The sequence below is a fragment of the Cryptomeria japonica genome, chromosome 11 (assembly GCF_030272615.1).
Source record: "Cryptomeria japonica chromosome 11, Sugi_1.0, whole genome shotgun sequence".
Lineage (NCBI taxonomy): Eukaryota > Viridiplantae > Streptophyta > Pinopsida > Cupressales > Cupressaceae > Cryptomeria > Cryptomeria japonica.
In genome coordinates, this window is record NC_081415.1 from 9374414 (window position 1) to 9384165 (window position 9752).

At 31.2% G+C, this 9752-nt stretch overlaps 1 long non-coding RNA gene across 1 annotated transcript; it reads left to right on the top strand.

The window, feature by feature from the left end:
* The first annotated feature begins 3917 nt into the window (after positions 1 to 3917).
* On the top strand, positions 3918 to 5880 carry LOC131050733 (uncharacterized). The gene is made up of 3 exons (XR_009107016.2): positions 3918 to 4084; positions 4591 to 4714; positions 4935 to 5880. It is a non-coding gene; the product is annotated as an uncharacterized LOC131050733 (long non-coding RNA).
* The last annotated feature ends 3872 nt before the right edge of the window (positions 5881 to 9752 follow it).

Genomic DNA, 9752 nt, shown 5'->3' on the forward strand with positions numbered 1-9752 from the left:
AAGTTAACATCAAAAAAATCTGAAAATGAAGGTGTAGTATATGTCAATCACATAGTTAATATGTGAATGTGAAAGATAGAAACAAAAGCTATATATTTAGGACTTGGTTCATTTAATACATTATAATCCTAGACTAAATATCTTTTATTTTTATCAATTCCACATTCTTTACATTGTTCTCTCAGATGAATAATCTTAATGATATAATCTTGGATGTTGTCAAAGCTCTATGGATCAAGGCTCAACAATTCATTATGAATTTGATAGCCTCTCACTTCATTTTTTAGCATCATACAATGTTTTCAAAATTAAATTAAATTTTTTAGGTTCACAAGAATATTTACATGATTAAATTTGAAACATTAAATATTAGATCTTGTGAAACCAACCTATGAAGCCACCTAAGAGCATTTGCATGATTAAGTATCAATTTTGTCATCATTTGTCAATTTAGGTACCTTTTTTTTCAAACATGTAGAGAATACCGGAGATTCATTAATCCTAAGTTGCATAGTTATATAGTGACGATCCATGAAAATGAAGAGCATAATAAAATAGATCAAAGAAACATAGTAATATACCCCTCCAAATTACTTGACCAAGAGAACCCCCGACAATATGTGAGGTCATAACTTTATATTTGGTGCAATTACAGATGCCACTTTTTAAAATTAATGAAGTGGACTTTTTCTTAGATCTCATGGATGTTAAATTTCAAAACAAAATAAAAGTATTCTTTTAAAAAAAATAAGATTGATCAATATAATCACACCTCTACAAAGTACATAGTAAAATGCACTTTAAAAAGAAACTACACCAAGCAATGTTATTGTAGGCATAATAATGGAGTCCCAAAAGTTCCCAAAATGAGAATAACTAAGATAAACCCCTGACAATGTGTAATATATATACAATAAAATGACACAAATGAAAAACCAATTGCACCACTATGAAGAGAATAAATTCTACCCCAAATATAAAAAATACTTAGAAAAATGAGCTTGTATGGTTGACATGTTCCCTTTCAAAGTTGGAGTACAAAAATGCTCATAATAAAGAACCTCCAATTATTGAGACATGCCCTCCTAAGGTTAAACTACCAAACAGAAACTAATAATTGAGAGACCAAGTAGATTGGGGGAGATATCTACTAATGGTCATTTAACCATCAACTTTAACAAACTACAAGATAACAGTTATTTGACTATTAATTTTAAGGTAGTCTGTATTGATAGACATTAGGACACCAATTTTAAGATAGTTATGCAAAAAGGATAATTTTTTATTTATAAAATCAAATATTATATATGAAAGTATGTTTTTTTAGGCCTTCTATACTTGATGGTAGGGGTTGACTCTGACCCATTTTGAACCTCCAATATAAAGTTACAAAGAGAAACCCCCTAGTTTGATATTTTTATCAGTTCTTTTATATTTGCTAGGTATCATTTGATGCAAGAGAAGAGAATTTTTCAAGATCCACCGAGACTTGCAATCTTGTAATAGCTCAAGAACAAATTCACGATCAAATATGAGAAGGAGTTTGCATATCTCAAGCACTAATACCATGTTAGAGTCACTCAACAATTCAAGCTCGTAAGATCACCTACAAAAATAAATATATCCTTCTAAAAGAAATAAAAGAAATTGCATAAATTTCTAATAATGGATGCAAATATATTGATCAAATGTGACCAATGATGTGCATATGCAATGATGAAAATGTACATATGAGACCTTATTTATATACACAAGGTTGAGATATAAGACTAACTAGGATGATAGAAAGTGTCTTAATCCTAAGTTATGTGACAACTAGGGAATAAGATCACATTTGTATAAGAGACTTCTAGAAACATTCCTAGCTCACCAAGTAAACTTAACATGTGAATGCATTTGTAAAAATATCTTAACTAGGAACTAGTTAGATAATATACCTTGTTTAAACTACAAAGGGAAAAATTAGCACCAACATGTGCCAACCCTGGAACACTAAACACCTCATGAGATCCCAAACTTAGTTTTTGAAGAAATAAAGGTCAACTAGATTAAATTCTTAATTGGTGGGATTAAAACCATAGTTTTTGAACACTACCGTATTTATATAGATATATTTACATTAAGATAATATTGCATGTTATATCTATCTAAGAACCAACTCTCTCATTTCATTAATAACTATTATCATCACTCGAATGAACCCTAAGCTGATGGGAACTAGGATTTATCACTTTGAGGAGACCAATGCCTCTTTCTATAGCAACCATTCCTCATTTTAGATCAGTATTTGCTCATGATATGGATTAAAGATTTATAAGGAAAACCTATTTTGGTTTATTCAAGACCACACTCATAAGATGACAATCATGCTTGCTTTCCATTGATGGTGGAATAGAAAATATACTATGAATGGTCAAGGAAAAGGCCTAAATTTTGTATTGATTATTTTTTAAAGCTTGAGACATTTGTTGACTTTGGTATTAATAATTCTAATTTACATCAAGATCATCTATTTATAGCATATAATTTTTATATTAAACTCATATTATAGTAATCTATTTGGAATTCTACCTAGCTCGTACTCTTCTATTAACAATCCCTTTGAAACACTTTAGAATTTGAGTTGGGGTTTATGATCCATTTCATGATTAATCATGGTCTAGAATAAATAGAGAATTAGTATACCAAGAAGATCATTTTAATTTTAGTTTTTATGAATATTATTCTTAGTCTTTTATTTAGGATCATATCTTATTTGAAAATTTAAGTCATCCGACAAATTATAATTCTTAATCAATGATGGCTTATAATAGAAATTTTGTTAATAGCCCAAGAATATTATCTTGGGCTATGTTGTTTGGAATACAATTTTGGAAATGGGATGTCTTTAGTTAGTAATCAAGGAAAAATGAGCTTGGATCATCTATAAAATAGTGTAAATTAAAAAACTAGATCAATGGTACCATACAAATCTTGGCTAGGCATTAACAATTTGAAACCAAATACAATGTAAAAAAAATGTTGAACTCTTAATTGAAGTAGGAACCAAGGTATATCCTCATGAACAAAAAGATAGATAAAAAAAAATATATAATCTATAGTTTTTTCGTGTTTGTATAATAATGTGATGAGTAGTTATAAATAAATATTTTCGTTCCTTTGATGCATTATCACTTATTGCTAACAATCATAAATATCAACTTTGAAAAGCTAATATTATACAAAATATTATTTTAATTGTCTTAGATTATGTAAATGTTCCAATACCATGTAAAAGTTTTAGCTAAAGAAAATACCATTTCTATAATTAATTAAGTTTTTAAATATTTTTTATTAAAAGATTTCTTCTTAAACTCTATAACAGATAAACATTTGTTTTATAATAATTAATTACAAATTCACGGATACAAAATTATCTACGAAAAGATATGATATTTCTTTTCTATAATAATGCACAAAAATGTTATAGTATATAACTCGATACTCTTTTTGAAGATGAAATTTGTGATTGGTTATGTACATTCACATTTATGCGATGAATTTCGGAATGAATGAAGGTTTATTTCAGCACAATGTTCAGTGCAAGCGGAAAGTTACAGGAATGTTTCTGTGCAAGCAATTGTTCAGAATTTGTCATTGTCATCGTTTGATTCTTCATAGTTTATTCGTGAATGGAATATTTGTACCTGCACATACCTTTTACACTGTTTATGGATGGACACCAAAGAAGTTGCATTGCATTGAAATCAACTATTTATACCTGCACATGCCTTTAACACTGTTTGTGTCATCTTGAATGGAATATTTGTACCTGCACATGCCTTTAACACTGTTTATGAACAGACACTAGTGCATTGAAATCAACTATTTATCCTGGAGAACTGGGTGTGAGGTAATCGCAATGTTGTATTTGGAAACATTACTGTGTTTCAAAAGTACTACTGAAAATAGAGTATCTTTCAAGTGAGAAAAAATGAAATATAAATAATTTGTTGTGTTATGTGGTTAGGTATTGGAGGTATTAGAAAAGATGAGTTTATTGTGTGGAAGTTTTGGAAGATTTCACGGAACAAATGTAAAAAGGGTAAGTATCACTCTTATGAATAGATAATTGATGTGTTATTAGTATTTATGGCGAAGCAAATATTATTGTAATGAGTTTTGTTTTTTATTAATTAATAAAAAATAAAATTAAATTAAACAATGGTAAACAAATTTTGTTTTTATTTTTTTAAATATTTTTTATTGTTTTAAAAATTATTTTTAATTCTGATTAGCTAATACAATTTTGTGAAGAATTTTTTTGGAAATCTCAAAACAAAAACTATTTAGACTTGAATATAAATAATGAATATTTCAGTTTCATTTTTCATTTACTCCACTTCCCGTTACCGTAAAACGCGTTAAAATCCTGGAGTTTATCTGAGCAAATTAAATTTCTGGTTTGAAGGCTTCCCCCATATTTGAGTAGTGGGAAAATATATCGAGTTAACGAGTATAGGAAAAACGGTATTCTTCGTTATTGTTGATGTTGTTATAATTATTGTTGTTGAATGCAACCTCATTTCTTTCGAATTTCGGATTTCGCAGACCAAAAACTAATGTCGGGCAGAAGGAGGAAGTGGCTACACTGATTCGATCTGGAAACCTCCTTCTTGTTTTTCTTATCGGCATGCTCATGGACAAAGACCAGGGCCTTCCACTACATTTACAGGTAATTTCAGACGTTTCTAATAAATATTGATCATTGTGGATTACCAACAAAGTCTCCTCAATTTCTATATATTATATTTGTTTTTTCAGTAGTAGATCAAAATTGGCATGGGAACGGCAGTAGTACGTTTAAGTCCTTTTTTAACTTTATTTGTTTCCAAGTAGCTAAAAATGAGGGAAAAATAAAATAAAATTTCAGTCTTTGTAATTTGTTGTCTTAGGGATGGCCCGGCCCCGCCTAAGCCTCAGCAATCCGAGTTGCAAGAGCTTGCCTTTGCATTAGGGTTAATTTATCTTATCCTCATGCACTAGGGTTTCCGTTAATATTAGAACTCCATCTTTAAATGATAAAGAAAAGGAGGTCTGATATCTAAACTCATTTTCCCTTCAAAAACAATCTCCATGGACCAAAGCCACTTGCCTGAGCATATGTTGGTGGTGTTCAAAGACGACTACAATGCTAACACAGCAGAATTGAATGTCATACACCGAGTAATAACAAGTGATATCAATTTACAGAGAATGTACCTCAAAGATAAAAGTGATAGTTAATTGTTGACAATGAAGAATTGACAAACTTTCAAAAGGATTGGCCGCGTTTTATTTCCCAAAGTGAGATTCACCTTTACATACCATGAGCTTTTAATTTATTCGTTTATTCTTATGCTTTGTCAAATTTTTGTTACAACTTTCGTAATGTAAATTGGACCTTATGGAAGAGAGAGAAAAATCCTTATACAAGAGGACAGTGAAGAGCATAATCGTGACCGTCTAGTTCTGTAGTTGTGTTGATGAAAGAATTTAAGGAAGAGAGAAAATTTAAGAAGACTCTTCTAAGAGAGTAGAGATTATGGTCTTTCCATACAATAAAATGGATAGAGAAGGAAGTGAAAAAGATATTGTTCGTCTTTTGAGATGGATAAAGAATGATTGGAAAGAAAATAAGTTCCTAACTTATTGTTGAAAAAGAAGATGATCTAAAGAATCTTTAATATTAATAAAGAAATAGAAATACATGATCTAAAAGTGAGGATAGCTAAAAATTCATTTAGAAATGATGAAGAGTGTAGTAGATTTGAGTATTTATTTTAGAGAAGATTAAAAAAAAGTCTTTTAGAAGCTTGATATTGACTTGTTTATATGTGATAAATGAAGGTCTATATTTCTTGTATAAGACATATAATTCTTGAGGAGATGAAAATAGTTCTAGAAGACAAAATATTGAGTAATTGGTGTCAATCTAGGAAGTAATTGGTGTCAAATTTAAATCTTATATTTTCAATTAATTAATCTAATTAATTAATCCAATTAATTAATTCCCCAACCCGTTTCCTCCTAATTAATTAATCTAATTAATCATCCTTGTTGTCCATCCCTTTTGATTAATTAATTTAATTAATTAAATATTCCCTTTCCAAGCCCATGAACTAATTTAATTAATTAATTTGGTTCAAATTCCCATTTGAGCACATGGCTCCTAACTTTTTCTCCCTAACCTCCTTCCAATCCTATCCTAACCAACCCGATCCTTCCAACCCAGTTCCCTACCGTAATCATCCCTCCAACTAACCTTGTCTTATCCCTTCTAACCTCCCGCACATGTGTGTGCATCCTAACCATTTAAGTATTTTGGGGAGAGTAAAACAACATAATACTAATATGACTTAATTTGTTAAAACTATAATTTGAGATAATTTCTAAGTAACTATGTATGCTGGAAACACAACCTAGTAATCAAACTCATAATTAATATGACGGTTAATATAGGTTTTCGTGTATTATTTTTGATAAAGGCATTGAACTATTACGATATGAAAGTCTTTCACAAAATACTTCTCAACTTGCCTTTCACTAAACAGGATGATTTCTCTAGTGGTGTCATATAGGTGGCCAAAATATTTCTCTAGGTGATCCCACATTAATGGTTCTCACTTTTACCCATGAAAAAAATTCGTGGGGTGGGAAAAAAAATCGTTGGGTTCATACAAACTAGGGGCATTCAATCGAACTACCCTTGGGGGTTCGATTGCACCCACTGATGGATCCGGGTTCAAGAGAACCTGATTGCAATTTTGGGTTCACTCAAACCCAATAAAATATTATTTTTTATTGGGTTCACTCAAACCCCCCCTTCGAGCGAACTCAATAACAAATCATTTTTTTAAACCATCTATATAAGCCGAAAATGACAATTCAATTGTCATTTTCGACTTGCATCTAGTTCCACTGAGACGGTTAGAGAAAACCCTATGTGGACATTGCATCACCATTTTTTTTGATTAATAATATTTTCTTATGTTTTTCAAAGATATGTAATGGGGTTGGGGCCCCCTACTATGTCCCCACTAGTTCATAGCTCTAGTCAAAAGCTATTCAAGCTTCGGCCAATTACCGATTAAAAAAAAAACTTTCTTATGTTTTTTTTAATTTTTTATTAAATTTATTTTAAAAATAGTAAATAATTTGTTTGTTAATTTTTTATTTTAATTAAATAATTGTATTTGTTTTTTCATCCTTTTAGAAAAACGTTAGGAAAAACTTAGAAAACATAGATAGTAAATTAAAACTTAGAAAAATATTTGAATTTTTTTAGAAAAATATTAGCAAAATTAAAACATAGAAAAATGTTTGAAACCTCAATTTAATGTTTAATTTAACGTTAATTTGATTTTTCAATTAAATAATTGTATATGTATTATTTTTTTAACATTTAAAAAATACATTAGGAAAACTTAGAAAAATAAGGTACTAAATTAAAACTTAGAAAAACGTTAGAAAAATTAAATAAATTAAAACTTAGAAAAATATTAGAAAAAATGGATAATAAATTAAAACATTAGAAAAAATAGAACCTCTATGATCCATTTTCACATCCTAGTACACAACATGACCCCTTAGGACTCCTTAAGACCACATATACCCCTAACGACACCATATGACCCCTTAGGACACCATATGAACCATTGCGACCATGCGATGTCCTAATGGTTCATACGTTGTCCTAATGGTTTATGTAGACACCCAAAATTGTCGAGTCTAATTAAATAAATATCTTTACTTATTTAATTATTTTAGCCTAATTCTTATATTAATTAAATAAATCTTTATTTATTTAATTCATTCATTTATCCTCTTCTAGCCTTATTTCTCATTTAAATAAATACATTTATTTATTTAAATTACCCTTTTCCTAAATTAAATAAATATCTTATTTATTTAATTGATCCCACTTCCTCTATTAATTAAATAAATCTTTATTTATTTAATTAACTCATTAACCTTTTCTACCCATGACATATGTCATTCATCTCTTAATTCCTACACTACGTACCCTTTCATTATTTTCTTATTTCCTCTACCTACCCTCTAATCATAGCCGACCTCTTTTTACACCTCTCAATCTTATCCCTCCATTTCGTATAGTGTCTTCTATATAAGGAGATGCTTCCTTCATTATCAAACCCTGGCTAACTCAATTACACACTCGACTACACTATGTTTTGCACTTTCATATGCGATCCTACTTGCAACCACATTTTCATTCTTTGTTGAGCTCTTGTACACATATAAAAATCTGAGAGCAAATATATCAAGCAAGATCAATGGAGATCCAAACCTTATTGGACATGTGATGGTATAATCCTTGTGATTTCATTTGATTTGCATTGTCCTAGGTAATCTTCATATGTTATGGTGGATCTTTGTTGTTGTTAGGCTAGGGTTTTGTGGTTGAATTCATTTAGTCTTTCAATATTGTTGTTATCCATTTTCACCATATACATTTTGGCACTCCCAGTGGGACTCTTGTCCCTTTTGCATTTAACATCTTTTGTTGCAGATTTTGTGTTTTGAAGTTGTAGATCTGACATTTCCGACAACATTTTGATATTTCGCGTCTGCATACTTTCAGATCACGTTTTTTATTTTCTGTCGTGTCTGTGACATCTGGAACCACGTCTGCGTCTTGGACAATATTTGATTTTTTGTAGATTTTGGGAAACGCTTTTGTATTCCATAGTCGCATCTGTGAGGTCTTCAGGCGCGTTTGTGTTAGGGAAATGCATCTGCGTTCGGGAGCCGCATCTGTGTCTGATCTAGGTGTGTTTGTGTGTTCTGGCAGTGTCCGTGTCTATGACAATTGCGTTTGTCTTCAATTGTTGTGTGTTTTGTTTCATTGATTTAGTTTTTCATCATTAGGATTTCAGATCTGGTTTATTTTGAGCTAACATTTTCAGATCTAGCTAACAAAAGTGGTGCAACTTGTCTTGGAAGCAAAATTGTTTTGTCGAAGGCTCCTATTTCACAAAGTCTATTGGGATCTAAAATTTACCTAACTTGTGTGCTTGCAGGAAGGGGTGATCATTTGAAACAATCCAAACTACTAATAGATCTTTGTTGCAGGACCTTGGCAAGGGTTTTTGATTTTTATTGTGCCTTGTTTTCATAGACTAGCAAACACTTCAATTGGTGCACTAAAATTGAACCATTGTCTTTTGTGTCTTGAGAAATAAGCTCTTCTTGTTTAATCTTTAGAGGGCCTATCTCCCCGTGTGGTCATTAGGACTACTAGTGAGGAGAGGATGACCCAAGTGGTAGTGAGGAAAACCCACCTCTTCTGAACCACTATAAACAACTGTATTCATGGTGAAAACTATGGATAACATGTGCTGATTAGTTCATATCGACACTATGTCTCCCCATAAACCCATTTGATCAAATTTATTTGATCAGTTGTAGGGCATAACCCCTACTGGCTAGGAGCCTTCTGTATTTATAGAGTTGAAAGTGCCGCATGTATGGCCACATGAGTGGATGCCCTTACTAGCACATTTTTGTTTTAGAAGCCAAAATCCTTCTAGTTGTTGGGGTAGGAGGTCGGACCTCTGGTAGCAGCCCACACACATACGGTTCTTAGTAGAGATACAAAGTTTGCCACGAGGATTTTTCATGGGGACTAATGCTTGGTTGCCCCGAGAAGTGAGTGCCAAGGGTGGAGCCAGTGGGGTCAAGCATCTAAGTATCTGCTCTGAATAACGTAG